This window comes from Carica papaya, chromosome 3, assembly GCF_054855325.1.
Source record: "Carica papaya isolate Zhongbai chromosome 3, ASM5485532v1, whole genome shotgun sequence".
Classification (NCBI taxonomy): Eukaryota; Viridiplantae; Streptophyta; class Magnoliopsida; order Brassicales; family Caricaceae; genus Carica; species Carica papaya.
In genome coordinates, this window is record NC_142311.1 from 29,341,964 (window position 1) to 29,357,003 (window position 15,040).

A 15,040-nucleotide genomic window follows, 5' to 3' on the forward strand; every position below is an offset into this window, starting at 1 on the left:
TAGAACTAGAAGTAGAGGTGAGGTGTGCGTGCATAGCGAAACAAATGACGGGAGGGGGGAGAGAAGGAGAAGGAGTACATATATTTGCAGTGCAAATTAGAACGAGTACGATCATACCAGCACTAATTCACCGGATCCCATCAAAACTCCGCAGTTAAGTGTGCTTCGGCGAGAGTAGTACTAGAATGGGTGACCTCCTTAGAAGTCCTCGTGTTGCACCCTTCTTTTTTCAGACGGGGTGTTAAACGTTACGTGGGACCAGAACGACGGTCTGTCGGTTCATTCTTAAACGTGAGTCACAGCGCCGGAGCAATTTGCTTAATTTTTTTGTGTGCATTCAATTAAAGCCCATCACGTGATAAGAGTCTTATTACGAGTATCTTTTATAGTAGAACAACGAAAACATAGGTGTGATGGGTGATCCGTTCATATGGGCATGAGTCTAGGTGCTTGGGCATTTCGCTTGATATTAGAACAAGAAGTAGAGGTGAGGTCTGCGCGTACAGCAAAACAAATGATGGAAGGAGGAAGGAAAGGAGAATGGGTACATGCATTTGTAGTGCGGAATGGGACGGGTGCGATCAGACCAGCTCTAATGCACCGAATTGCATAAGAACTCTGCAGTTAAATGTCCTTTGGTGAGAGTAGTACTAAGATGGTTAACATCTTGGAAAGTCATCGTGTTGCACCAGTTTTTTTGCACACAAAGCAATAAATGTTATGCGCATTCGGAACCATGGTCCGTCGGTTCATTCGCAAACGTGAGTCGCGGCGTCAAGGCATTTTACTTAATAGTTTTCGTGCATTCATTTATAATCCACCACGTTATAAGAGTCTCATTACAAAGATCTTACATAATAGAACAACAAAAAATAAGGTACGGCAGACAGATCGTTCATCTGATCATGAGTCGAGCCACTCGGGCATTTTGCTTGATATTAGAATTAGAAGCATAGGTATGGGGGAAACGCACGTCGAAAAAAATGACAATAGGGGGAGTGAAGGAGAAGGGGTATACGTATTTGTAGCACGAAATAGAATGGGTGCGATCATACCAGCATTATTTTGTCAGATCCCATCAGAACTCTGTAGTTAAGCATTTTTGGGCGAGAGTAGTACTAGGACGGGTGACCTCCTGGGAAGTCCTCGTGTTGCAAACTTCTTTTTGCAGACGGGGCCTTAAACGTTACACGGGACCGAAGTGACGGTCCGTCAGTTCATTCGTAAACGTGAGTCAAGGCATTGGGGCATTTTGCTTAATATTTTTCATGCATTCAATTAAAGCCCATCACGTGATAAGAGTGTTATTATGAGTATCTTACATAATAGAACAACGAGAACAGAGGTGCGGCGAGCGATCCGTTTATACGGGCATGAGTTGAGGCGCTAGGACATTTCGTTTGATATTAGAACAAGAAGAAGAGGTAAGGTGTGCGCGCACAACGAAACAAATGACGGGAAGGGGGAGGGAAGGAGAAGGGGTATATGCATTTGCAGCACAAAATGAAATGGGTGCAATCATACCAGCACTAATTCACCAGATCCCATCAGAACTCCCCAGTTAAGCGTGCTTAGGCGAGAGTAGTACTTGGATGGGTGACCTCATGAGAAATTCTCATATTGCACCCTTCTTTTGTTAGACGGGGCGTTAAACATTATGCATGACTGGAGCGGTGGTCTGCCGGTTCATTCGCAAATGTGAGTCACGATGCCGGGGCATTTTGTTTAATATTTTTTGTGTCTTCAATTAAAGCCCATCACATGATAAGAGGGTTAGATAGAGATGCGGCGAGCGATCCATTCATATGGGCATGAGTTGAAGTGCTGGGGCATTTCACTTGATATTAAAACAAGAAAAAGAGGTGAGGTCTGCGTGTACAGCGAAATAAATGACGGGAGGGGGGAGGGAAGGAGAAAGGGCACATGCATTTATAACGCGGAATGGGATGGGTGCGATCAGTCTAGAACTAATGCACCGAATCTCATAAGAACTCTGCAGTTAAGTGTCCCTTGGTGAGAGTTGTACTAAGATGGTTGACCTCTTGGAAAGTCCTCAAGTTGCACCTGTTTTTTTGCACACGTGGCAATACACATTACGTGCGACCACAACCACGGTTCGTCAATTCATTCACAAATGTGCATCGCAGCGTCAAGAAATTTTTCTTAAATAATTTTCATGCATTCATTTATAGTCCACCACATTATAAGAGTCTCATTATGAGCATCTTACATAGTAGAACAATGAAAAACGAGTTGCGCCAGGCTGACCATTAATCTGATTGTGAGTTAAGCCGCTGGGGCAATTTGCTTGATATTAGAAGTAGAAGAAGAGGTGCAGGGTGCACGCATTGCGAAAAAAATGACGGGAGGGGGAGGGAAGGAGAAGGGGTATATGTATTTGCAGTGCAAAATGGAATGGGTGCAATCATACCAGCACTAATTAACTAGATCCCACCAGAACTCCGCAGTTAAGCGTTTTTGGGCAAGAATAGTACTAAGATAGATGACCTCCTAGGGAATTATCGTCTTGCACCCTTCTTTTTGCAAACAAGATGCTAAACGTTACGCAGGATCGGGGCGACAGTCCGTCAATTTATTTACAAATGTGAGTAACGGTGCCAGGGAATTTTTCTTAATATTTTTCGTGTATACAATTAAAGCTCATCACGTGATGAGAGTGTTATTACGAGTATCTTACATAGTAAAATAATGAAAACAGAGGTGCAGTGGGCGATATGTTCATATGGGCATGAGTCGAGGCACCTGGGTATTTCGCTCGATATTAGAACTACAAGCAAAGGTGAGGTGTGTGCACAAAGCGAAACAATTGACAGGAGGGGGGAGGGAAGGAAAAGGAGTATATGTATTTGCGCCACAAAATTGAATGGGTGCGATCATACCGGCACTAATTCACCGGATCCCATCAGAACTCCGCGATTAAGCGTGCTTGGACGAGAGTAGTACTAGGATGGGTGACCTCCTGGGAAGTCCCCTTGTTGCAACCTTCTTTTTGCAAACAGGGTGTTAAATGTTTTTCAGGACAAGAGCGATGGTCCGTCGGTTCATTCGCAAATGTGAGTCACGGCGCTTGGGTATTTTTCTTAATATTTTTTGCGCATTCAATTAAAGTCCATCACGTGATAAGAGTGTCCTTCCGAGCATCTTACATAGTATAACAACGAAAAAAGAGGTGTGGTACAATCTGTTCATATGGGCATGAGTCGAGGCGCCAGGGCATTTCGCTTGATATTAGAATTAGATGCAGAGGTGAGGTGTTGCGCACAGCGAATCAAATGACGGGTGGGGAGAGGGAAGGAGAAAAGGTATATGTATTTGTGGCGCAAATTAGAACGGGTGCGATCATACCAGCACTAGTTCACCAGATCCCATCAGAACTCCTCAGTTAAACGTGCTCGAGCAAGAGTAGTGCTGGGATTGGTGATATGCTGAAAAGTCCTCGTGTTTCACTATTTTTTTTGCAGACGGGGCATTAAACGTTATGCGGGATTGGAGCGACGGTCTGCTGGTTCATTCGCAAATATGAGTCACGGCGCCGGAGCATTTTGCTTAATATTTTTTGCGCATTTAATTAAAGCCCATCACGTGATAAGACTGTCATTAAGGATATCTTAGATAGTAGAACAACAAAAAATGAAGTGCAACGGGAGATCCGTTCATATAGTCATGAGTCGAGGTGCGGGGAATTTCGCTAGATATTAGAACTAGAAGAAGAGGTAAGGTGCGCACACATCGAAACAAATGACGGGAGGGGGGAGGGAAGAAGAAGGGGTGTATGTCTTTGCGGTGCAAACTAAAATGGGAGTGATCATAACAACACTAGTTCACTGGATCCCATAAGAACTCCGCAGTTAAGCGTGCTTGGGCGAAAGTAGTACTAGGATGGTTGATCTCCTAGGAAGTCCTCGTGTTGCACCCCTTTTTTTGCAAATGGGGCGTTAAATGTTAAGCGGGACCGGTCCACCGGTTCATTCATAAACATAAGTCACGACGCCAGGGTATTTTGCTTAATATTTTTTGCTCATTCAATTAAAGCCTATCATGTGATAAGAGTATCATTACGAGTATCTTACATAGCAAAAAAATGAAAAATGAGGTGCGGCAGGCGACCCGTTCATATTGGCAAGAGTTGAGGTATTGGGGCATTTCGCTTGATATTAGAACTAGAAGCATAGGTGAGGTGCGCGCACAGCAAAACAAATGACGGGAGGGGAGAGGGAAGTAGAAGGGGAATATGTATTTGCGGCGCAAACTAGAATGTGTGCGATCATACTAGAACTATTTGTCCAGTTCCCCTCAGAGTTCTGCAGTTAAGCGTATTTAGGCGAGAGTAGTACTAAGAAGGGTGACCTCCTGGGAAGTTCTCGTGTTGCACCATTCTTTTTGCAGATGGGGCGTTAAATGTTACACAGGACTGTAGCGACGGCCTGCCGGTTCATTCGCAAATGTAAGTCACGGCACCTTAGCATTTTGCTTAATATTTTTTGTGCATTTAATTAAAGCTCATCTCGTGATAAGAGTGTCATTTCGAGTATCTTACATAATGAAACAACAAAAAACAAGGTACGGCGGGCTATTCGTTCATATGGGCATGAGTCGAGGCGTCAGGCATTTCACTTGAAATTAGTACTTGAAGTAGAGGTGAGGTGCGCACACAGGGAAATAAATGATGGGAGGAGAGAGGGAAGGAGAAGGGTTATATGTCTTTGCAGCAAACTAGAACGGGTGCGATCATACTAGCTTTATCTCACTGGATCGCATTAGAACTTCACAGTCAAGTGTGCTTGGGCGAGAGTAGTACTAGGATGAGTGACCTCTTAGGAAGTCCTCGTATTGCACCCTTCTTTTTACAGATGGGACCTTAAACATTATACGAGACCGGAGCAACGGTCCGCCAATTCATTCGCAAACAAGAGTCACGGCGCCGGGGCATTGCTTAATATTTTTCGCGCATTCAATTATAGCCCATAACATGATAAGAGTATCATTGCGAGTATCATACATAGTAGAACAAGGAAATATGAGGTGCGGTGGGTGATCCGTTCATATGGGTATGAGTTGAGGCCGCCCCGAGGCATTTTGCTTGATATTAGAACTAGAAGCAGAGGTGAGGTGCACGCATAGTGAAACAAATGATAGGAGGAGAGAGGGAAGGAGAAGGGGTATATGTCTTTGCAGTGCAAACTTGAACAGGTGCGATCATACCAGCTCTAGTTCACTGGATCCCATTAGAACTTCGCAGTTAAGCGTGCATGGATGAGAGTAGTACTAGGATTGGTGACCTCCTAGTAAGTCCTTGTGTTGCACCCTTCTTTTTGCAGATGGGGCGTTAAACGTTACGCGGGACGAGAGCGACGGTCCGCCGGTCCATTTGCAAGCAAGAGTCACGGCACTGAGGCATTTTGCTTAATATTTTTTGCGCATTCAATTAAAGTCTATAACGGGATAAAAGTATCATTGCGAGTATCATACATAGTAAAATAATGAAAAACGAGGTACGGCGGGCAATTCGTTCATATTGGCATGAGTCAAGGCACCGGGGCATTTTGCTTGATATTAAAACTAGAAGCAGAGGTTATGTACACGCACAGCGAAACAAATGATGGGAGGGGAGAAGGAAGGAGAAGGGCTATATGTATTTGTAGCGCAAATAAGAACAGGTGCGATCATACCAGCACTAGTTCACCAGATCCCATCAGAACTCTATAGTTAAGTGTGCTTGGGTGAGAGTAGTACTAAAATCGGTGACCTATTGGAAGTACTTGTGTTGCACCATTCTTTTTGCAGACGGGGCGTTAAACGTTATGCGTGACTGGAGCGATAGTTTACTGGTTCATTCGCAAATGTGAGTCACAGCGTCGGGACATTTTGCTTAAAATTTTTTGTGTATTCAATTAAAATCCATCATGTGATAAGAGTGTTATTACTAGTGTCTTACATAATAGAACAACAAAAACAGAGGTGAGGCGGACGATCTATTCATATGGGCATTAGTTGAGGTGCTGACGCATTTCGTTTGATATTAGAACTAAAAGCAAACGTGCAGTGTGCGCACATAGCGAAACAAATGACAGGAGGGGGGAGGGAAGGAGATGGGATATATATATATTTAAAGCACAAATTAGAATTGGTTTGATAATCCCAGCACTAATTCACTAGATCCCATAAAAAATCTACAATTAAGCGTGCTTCGGTAGGAGTAGTACTAGGATGGGTGAACTCTTGGAAAGTCCTCGTGTTGCACCTTTTTTTTCATAGACAGGGCATTAAACGTTATGTGGGACTGGAGCGACAGTCTGCCAGTTCGTTTGCAAATGAAAGTCATGGCGCCAGGCATTTTGCTTAATATTATTCTTGCATTCAATTATAACCTACCACGTGATAAGAGTGTTATTACGAGTATCTTACATAGTAGTACAATGAAAAGAGAGGTGTGGCAGATGATCCATTCATCTAGGCATGAGCCAAGGCACTGAGGCTTTTGTCTTGATATTAAAACTAGAAACAGAGGTGAGGTGTGAGTGTACCATTAATGATACAAATGATCAGAGGGGAGAGGGAAGCCGAAGTGGCACATGCAATTGTAGCGGGGAATGGGATGGGTACGATCAGTCCAGCACTAATGCACTGAATCCTATAAGAACTTTATAGTTAAGTGTCCTTGGAATCCCAATGAATCCTCGTATTGCACCTGTCTTTTTTCAGATGGAGTGTTAAACACTACGCGCAACCAGAGACGCAGTCAACCGGTTCATTCACCAGCGTGAGTATTGGCGCAATGGCATTTTGCTTAATATTTTTTATGCATTCATTTATAGTACACCAAGTAATAAGAGTGTCATTACGAGCAGCTTACATAGTAGAATAATAAAAAACGAGGTACGGTAAACTATCCATTCATCTAGGCGCGAGTCGAGCTGTTGGAGCATTTCGCTTGATATTAGAATTAGAAGCAGAGGTGTGGGGTGTGCACACAACGAAAAAAATGACAGGAGGGGGAAGGGAAAGAGAAGGGGTACATCTATTTGCAATGCGTAATGGAATGAGTGCGATCATACCTGCACTAATTCACCGGATCCCATCAGAACTCCACAGTTAAGCATTTTTGGGTGAGAGTAATACTAAGATGTGTGACCTCCTGGGAAGTCCTCGTGTTGCACCCTTCTTTTTGTAGATGGGGCGTTAAACATTACGTGGGACCAGAGCAATGATCCGCCATTTCATTCGCAAACGAGAGTCACATCGCCGGGGCATTTTACCTAATATTATTTTTACATTCAATTAAAGCCCATCACGTGCTAAGGGTGTTATTACGAGTATCTTACATAATAGAACAACGAAAATAAAGGTACAACGGGCAATCCGTTCATATGGGCATGGGTCTAGGCAACAGGGTATTTTACTTGATATTAGAACTAGACGCAGAGGTGAGGTGTGCACGCACAGCAAAACAAATGAAGGGTGGGGGAGGGAAGGAGAAAGGGCACATGCATTTATAGTACGAAATGGGATGGGTGCGATAATACCAGCATTAATGCACCGAATCCTATTAGAACTCTGCAGTTAAGTGTCTTTGGGTGAAAGTAGTACTAAGATGGTTGACCTCTTAGAAAGTCCTCGTGTTGCACCTATTTTTGTGCAAACGAGGAAATAAACGTTAAACGCAACCAGAATGACGGTCTGTCAGCTCATTTGTAAACATGAGTCGCGGCGTCAGGACATTTTGCTTAACATTTTTTGTGCATTCATTTATAATCCACCACGTGATAAGAGTGTCATTACGAGTATCTTACATAGTAGAACAATGAAAAATAAGGTGCGGCAGGTGGTCCGTTCATCTGGGCGTGAGTCGAGCCGCCGAGGTATTTTGCTTGATATTAGAATTAGAAGCAGAGGTGCAGAGTGTACGCACAAAAAAAAAATGACGGGAGGGGAGAGGGAAGGAGAAGAGGTATATCTATTTGCAGCATGAAATAGAATAGGTGCGATCATACCAGCATTAATTCATCGAATCTCATCAGAACTCTGCAATTAAGCATTTTTGGGCGAGAGTAGTACTAGGATGGGTAACCTCCTGGAAAAGTCTTGTGTTGTACCCTTCTTTTGGCAAATGGGGCATTAAACGTTAGGCAGGACCAGAACGACGGTCCGCTGGTTCGCAAACGTGAGTCACGGCGCCAGGGAATTTTGCTTAATTTTTTGTGTGCATTCAATTAAAGCCAATCACTTGATAAAAATGTTATTATGAGTATCTTACATAGTAGAACAACGAAAATAAATGTGCGGCGGGCGATCCGTTCATATGGGCATGAGTCGAGGCATCGAAGTATTTTACTCGATATTAAAACTACAAGCAGATGTGAGGTGTAAGCGCACAACGAAACAAATGATGGGAGGGGGAGGGGAGGAGAAGGGGTATAAGTATTTGCAGAACGAACTGAAACAGGTGCGATCATACCAGCACTAATTCACCGGATCCCATCAGAACTCCGTATTTAAGTGTTTTTTGGTGAGAGTAGCACTAGGATGGGTGACTCCTAAGAAGTCCTCATGTTACACCCTTCTTTTTCCAAACGGGGCGTTAAACGTTATGCGGCGCAAGAGCGACGGTTCGCCAGTTCATTCGCAACTGTGAGTCACGGCGCCGGGGCATTTTGTTTAATATTTTTCGTGCATTCAATTAAAGCCCATCATGCGATAAGAGTGTCATTACGATCATCTTACATAGTAGAACAACAAAAAATGAGGTACGCTGGGCAGTCCATTCATCTGGGTGCGAGTCATGCTGCCGGGGCATTTTTCTTGATATTAGAATTAGAAGTAGAGGTGCGGGGTGCGTGCACAGCAAAAAAAAATGACCGGGGGGGTGGGGCGGGAAGAGAAAGGGTATATGTATTTACTGTGCAAACTAGAACAGATGCGATCATACCAGCACTAATTGACCAGATCCCATCAGAACTCCGCAGTTAAGCGTACTTGGGTGAGAGCCGTACTAGGATGGGTAACTTCTTGGGAAGTCGTCATGTTGCACCCTTATTTTTTATGACGGGACGTTAAACGTTACGCAAGACCAGAGTGACGGTTTGCCGGTTTATTCGCAAATGTAAGTCACAGCGATGGGGCATTTTGCTTAAAATTTTTCGTGTATTTAATTAAAGCCCATCACGTGATAAGAGTGTTCTTACGAGTATCTTGCATAATAGAACAACGAAAATAGAGGCACGGCAAACAATCCTTTCATGGGCATGGGTCGAGGCACCGGTGCATTTTCTTTGATATTAGAACTAGAAATAGACATACAGTGTGCATGCACAACGAAATAAATGACGGGAGGGGGGCAAGAAGAAGAATGAATATATATATTTGCAGCGCAAATTAGAATAGGTTTGATCATACCAGTATTAATTCACTGGATCCCATCAAAACTCCACAGTTAAGCGTGCTTGGGCGGGAATAGTAATAGGATGGGTGACCTCCTGGAAAGTACTCGTGTGCACCATTCCTTTCGCAGACGGGGCGTTAAATATTACGCGAGACTAGAGCGACAGTTTGCCAGTTCGTTCACAAACGTGAGTCATGGCACCGGGGTATTTTGCTAAATATTATTCTGCAGTTAAGTGTCCTTAGAATCACACTGAATCCTCATGTTGCATCCGTTTTTTTCCGAATGGAGCGTTAAATATTACGCACGACTGGAGACGCGGTCCACCGGTTCATTCGCTGGTGTAAGTTTTGGCGCCATGGCATTTTGCTTAATATTTTTCGTGCATTCATTTATAGTCCACCACATGCTAAAATTGTCATTACGAGCAACATACATAGTAGAATAATAAAAAACGAGATGCGGCGGATGGTCCGTTCATCTGGGCGTGAGTCGAGCCACCGAGGTATTTCGCTTGATATTATAATTAGAAGTAGAGGTGCAAGGTGCGCGCACAGCAAAAAAAATGACAGGAGGGGGGAGGAAAACAACAGGGGTATATCTATTTGCAGCAGAAAACGGAATGAGTGCGATCATACCAGCACTAATTCACCGGATCCCATCAGAACTCTGCAGTTAAGTGTTTTTAGGCGAGAGTAGAACTATGATGGGTGATCTCCTTGGAAGTCCTTATGTTGCACCATTCTTTTTTCAGACGGGGCGTTAAACGTTACGCGGGACCGGAGCGACGGTCTACCAGTTCATTCGCAAACGTGAGTCATGGTGCTAGGGCATTTTGCTTAATATTTTTCGTGCATTTAATTAAATCCCATCACGGGATAAGAGTGTTATTACGAGTATCTTACATAGTAGAACAACAAAAATAGTGGTGCAGCGGGTGATCCGTTCAAATGGGCATGAGTCGAGGTACCAGGGCATTTCGTTTGATATTAGAACTAGAAGCAGAGTTGAGGTGTGCGATCATAACGAAAAAAATGACGGGAGGGGGGAGGGAAGGAGAAGGGCACATGCACTTATAGCGCGGACCTGGACAGGTGCGATAATACCAGCACTAATGCACCGAATCCCATAAGAACTCTACAGTTAAGTGCCTTGGGTGAGATTAGTACTAAGATGGTTGACCTCTTGGAAAGCCCTCGTGTTGCACCTGTTTTTGTCCACATGAGGAAATAAACGTTACGCACGACCGGAACAACAGTCCGTCGGGTCATTCGCAAATATGAGTCGTGGTATCAAGGTATTTTGCTTAATATTTTTCGTGCATTCATTTATATTCCACCACGTGATAAGAGTGTCATTACGAGCATCTTACATAGCATAACTATAAAAAATGAGGTGTGACAGGAGGTCCGTTAATCTGTGCACGTGTCGAGCCGCGGGGGCATTTTGCTTGATATTAGAATTAGAAGCAGAGGTGGAGGGTGCACGCACAATGAGAAAAATGACAAGAGGAGGGAGGGAAGGAGAAAGGGTATATCTATTTGTAGCGCGAAATGGAACGGGTGCGATCATACTAGCACTAATTCTTCAGATCCCATCAGAACTCCGCAGTTAAGCCTTTTTGGGCGAGAGTAGTACTAGGATGGGTAACCTCCTGCGAAGTCCTCGTGTTGCACACTTCTTTTTGGAGACGGGGCATTAAACATTACGCGGGATGAGTGACGGTATGTCGGTTCATTAGCAAACGTGAGTCACGGCGCCTGGGCATTTTACTTAATACCTTTTGTGCATTCAATTAAAATCTATCATATGATAAGAGTGTTATTACGAGTATCTTATATAGTAGAACAATGAAAATAGAAGTGCGGCCAGCAATCCATTCATATGGGCATGAGTCGAGGCGCCGGAGCATTTCACTTGATATTAGAACTAGAAACAGAGGTGAACTATGCGCGTACAATGAAACAAATGGCGGGAGGGGGAAGGGAAGGAGAAGGGCCACATGCATTTGTAGCGCAGAATGGGACGGGTGCGATCAGACCAGCACTAATGCACCGAATCCCATAAGAACTATGCAATTAAGTGTCCTTTAGCGAGAGTAGTACTAAAGTCCTCGTGTTACACTTGCAGCGCAAAATGAAACAAGTGCAATCATACTAGCATTAATGCACCAGATCCCATCAGAACTCCGCAATTAAGTGTGCTTGGGCGAGAGTAGAACTAGGATGGGTGACCTCCTAGGAAGTCTTCGTGTTGCACCCATTTTTTAACAGATGGAGCGTTCAACGTTACGCGCGACTGAAACTATGGTCTGCAGGTTTATTCATAAATAGGAGTCAAGGCGCCGAGGCATTTTACTTGATATTAGAACGAGAAGTAGATGTGCAATGTGCACGCACAAGAAAACAAATGATGGGAGGGGGGAAGGAGGAGTGTATGTACTTACAACGCAAAATGAAACGGATGCAATCATACCAGCACTAATAGATTCCATCAGAACTCCATAGTTAAGTGTACTTTGGAGAGAGTAGCACTAAGATGGGTGACTTCCTGGGAAGTTCTCGTGTTACGCCTATTTTTTTGCAGATGGGGCATTCGACGTTACGCGCGACTGGAACTATGGTCCGTTGGTTTATTCATAAATGTGAGTCAAGGAACCAGGGCATTTTACTTAATATTAGAAAGAGAAGCAGAGGTGCAGTGTGCACCCACAAGGAAACAAATGATGAGAGGGGGAGGGAAGGAGATGGAGTGTATGTATTTGTAGCGCGCAATGAAACAGGTGTGATCATACTAGCATTAATGCACCGGATCCCATCAGAACTCCGCAGTTAAGTGTGCTTTGGTGAGAGCAGTACTAAGATGGGTGATCTCTTGGGAAGTGCTCGTGTTGCACCTATTTTTTTACAGATGGGGCATTCGACGTTACGCGCGACTGGAACTATGGTCCACTAGTTTATTTGCAAATTTAAGTCAAGGCCCCGGGGCATTTTACTTGATATTAGAACCAAAAGAAGAGGTGCAGTGTCCACGCACAAATAAATAAATGACGGGAGGGGGGAGGGAAGGAGAAGGACTGTATGTATTTGTAGCACAGAATAAAATGGGTGCGATCATACCAGCACTAATGCACCAGAACCCATCAGAACTTCGCAGTTAAGTGTGCTTAGGCGAAAGTAGTACTAGGATTAGTGATCTCCTGGGAAGTCCTCATGTTGCACTCATTTTTTTACAGATGGGCCGTTCGACGTTACGCACGACTGGAACTATAGTCCACTGGTTTATTCGTAAATGTGAGTCAAGGCGCCGGGGTATTTTGCTTGATATTAGAACGGGAAGCAGAGGTGTAATGTACACACACAAGGAAACAAATGATGGGAGGGGGAGAAGGAGAAGGAGTGTATGTATTTGCAGTGCGAAATGAAACGGGTGTGATCATATCAGCACTAATACATCGGATCCCATAAGAACTCCGCAGTAAAGTGTATTTGGGTGAGAGTAGTACTAGGATGGGTGACCTCCTAGGAAGTCCTCGTGTTGCACCCATTTTTTTACAAATGGGGCGTTCAACGTTACGCGCGACTAGAATTATGGTCTGCTGGTTTATTCACAAATGTGAGTCAAGGCACTGGGGCATTTTACTTGATATTAGAACAAGAAGTAAAGGTGCAGTGTGCACGCACAAGGAAACAAACAACAGGAGGGGGGAGGGAAGGAAAAGGAGTGTATGTATTTGCAGCATGTAATGAAATGGGTACCATCATACCAGCACTAATGCTCCGGATCCCATTAGAACTTTGCAGTTAAGTGTGCTTGGGTGAGACTAGTACTAGGATGGGTGACTTCCTAGGAGGTCCTCGTGTTGCACCCATTTTTTTACAGAAGGGGCGTTCGACGTTACGCACGACTGGAACTATGGTCAGCTGGTTTATTAGCAAATGTGAGTCAAGGCACCGGGGCATTTTACTTGATATTAGAATGAGAAGCAGAGGTGTAGTGTGCACGCACAAAGAAACAAATGACGGGAGGGGGGGTGGAAGGAGAAGGAATTTATCTATTTGTGGGCTGTAATGATACGGGTGCGATCATACCAGCATTAATGCACCATATCCCATTAGAACTCCGCAGATAAGTCTGCTCGTGCGAGAGTAGTACTAGGATGGGTGACTTCCTAGGAAGTCCACGTGTTGTACCCATTTTTTTTTACAGATGGGGCGTTCGATGTTACGTGTGACTAGAACTATGGTCCGCTGGTTTATTCACAAATGTGAGTCAAGGCACCGGGAAATTTTACTTGATATTAGAACGAGAAGCAGAGGTGTAGTGTGCACGCACAAGGAAATAAATGATGGGATGGGGGAGGGAAGGAGAAGAAGTGTATGTATCAGACTAGCACTAATGCACCGGATCCCATCAGAACTCCGTAGTTAAGTGTGCTTTGGCGAGAGTAGTACTAGGACGGGTGACCTCTTGGGAAGTCCTTGTGGTGTACCTGTCTTTTTTGCAGACGAGGCATTAATATTACGCGTAACTTGAGACACAGTCTGCCGGTTCATTCGCCGTCGTGAGTCGCGGCATTAGAGCATTTTTGTTAATAGTTTTTGTGCATCCATTTATAGTCCACCACGTGATAAGAGTGTCATTACATGCATCTTAAATAATAGAACAACCAAAACAAAGGTGAGGCGGGCGTATATGTATTTGAATGGCGTGAGTCGAGGCAACAGGGTATTTTTCTTGATATTACAACTAGAAGTAGAGGTGTGGTGTCCACGCAGAGTGAAACAAATTATGGGAGGGGGGAGGGAAAGAGAAGGGGTATATGTATTTGAAGTGCGAAATGGGACGGGTGAGATCATACTAGCACTAATGCATCGTATCCCATCATAACTTTGCAGTTAAGCGTGTTTGGGCGAGAGTAGTACTAGGATGAATGACCTCCTGAGAAGTGTTCATGTTTCACCTGTCTTTTTGTGGACAGGGCGTTAAACATTACGCGCGATCGAAGCCATAGTCTGCTGGTTCATTTGTCGGCGTGAGTCGCCTCGCCGGGGCATTTTGCTTACTTTTTTTTGTGCACTCCTTTATAGTCCACCACATGATAAGAGACTCATTACAAGCATCTTACATAGTAGAACAATGGAAAAAAAATGTGTGACGGGTAATCCTTTAATCTAGGCATGAGTCGAGGTGCAAGGGCATTTTACTTGATATTAGAACTAGAAACAGAGATGCAGTGTACACGCACAACGAAAAGAATGACGGGAGAGGGGAGGAAAGGAGAAGAGATATATGTATTTACAATATAGAATGGAAGGGGTGCGATCATACCAGCACTAATGCACTGGATCCCATCGAACTATGTAGTTAAGCATGCTTAGGTGAGAGTAGTACTAGGATCGGTAACCTCCTGAGAAGTCCTCGTGTTGCACTATCTTTTTACAAACGGGGCGTAAAACAATACACATGATCAAAGCCACAATCCGCTACCGGGAGTTGCATCGCCAAAAAAGTTTGCTTACTATTTTTTCGTGCATCTATTTATAGTCTACCACGTGATAAGAGTGTGATTACAAGCATCTTGCATAGTAGAATAAAGAAAATGAGGTACGGTGGGCGGTCCTTTCTTCTGGGCATGAG

The 15,040-nt window shown here is 44.1% G+C and overlaps 17 pseudogenes; all 17 read left to right on the plus strand.

Moving 5' to 3' along the window:
- Positions 1-103: 103 nt before the first annotated feature.
- On the plus strand, positions 104-222 carry LOC148268252 (5S ribosomal RNA; annotated as a pseudogene).
- Positions 223-1,041: 819 nt separating this feature from the next.
- LOC148268253 (5S ribosomal RNA) lies at positions 1,042-1,160 on the plus strand (annotated as a pseudogene).
- Positions 1,161-1,510: 350 nt separating this feature from the next.
- Positions 1,511-1,629, plus strand: LOC148268254 (5S ribosomal RNA; annotated as a pseudogene).
- Positions 1,630-2,886: 1,257 nt separating this feature from the next.
- Positions 2,887-3,005, plus strand: LOC148268255 (5S ribosomal RNA; annotated as a pseudogene).
- Positions 3,006-3,818: 813 nt separating this feature from the next.
- LOC148268256 (5S ribosomal RNA) lies at positions 3,819-3,937 on the plus strand (annotated as a pseudogene).
- An 804-nt stretch (positions 3,938-4,741) lies between these two features.
- LOC148268257 (5S ribosomal RNA) lies at positions 4,742-4,860 on the plus strand (annotated as a pseudogene).
- Positions 4,861-5,676: 816 nt separating this feature from the next.
- On the plus strand, positions 5,677-5,794 carry LOC148268258 (5S ribosomal RNA; annotated as a pseudogene).
- A 1,268-nt stretch (positions 5,795-7,062) lies between these two features.
- On the plus strand, positions 7,063-7,181 carry LOC148268259 (5S ribosomal RNA; annotated as a pseudogene).
- Positions 7,182-8,933: 1,752 nt separating this feature from the next.
- Positions 8,934-9,052, plus strand: LOC148268260 (5S ribosomal RNA; annotated as a pseudogene).
- Positions 9,053-10,960: 1,908 nt separating this feature from the next.
- On the plus strand, positions 10,961-11,079 carry LOC148268261 (5S ribosomal RNA; annotated as a pseudogene).
- Positions 11,080-11,543: 464 nt separating this feature from the next.
- Positions 11,544-11,662, plus strand: LOC148268262 (5S ribosomal RNA; annotated as a pseudogene).
- Positions 11,663-12,180: 518 nt separating this feature from the next.
- Positions 12,181-12,299, plus strand: LOC148268263 (5S ribosomal RNA; annotated as a pseudogene).
- Positions 12,300-12,505: 206 nt separating this feature from the next.
- LOC148268264 (5S ribosomal RNA) lies at positions 12,506-12,624 on the plus strand (annotated as a pseudogene).
- A 203-nt stretch (positions 12,625-12,827) lies between these two features.
- LOC148268265 (5S ribosomal RNA) lies at positions 12,828-12,946 on the plus strand (annotated as a pseudogene).
- A 206-nt stretch (positions 12,947-13,152) lies between these two features.
- Positions 13,153-13,271, plus strand: LOC148268266 (5S ribosomal RNA; annotated as a pseudogene).
- Positions 13,272-13,477: 206 nt separating this feature from the next.
- On the plus strand, positions 13,478-13,596 carry LOC148268267 (5S ribosomal RNA; annotated as a pseudogene).
- A 179-nt stretch (positions 13,597-13,775) lies between these two features.
- On the plus strand, positions 13,776-13,895 carry LOC148268268 (5S ribosomal RNA; annotated as a pseudogene).
- Positions 13,896-15,040: the final 1,145 nt, after the last annotated feature.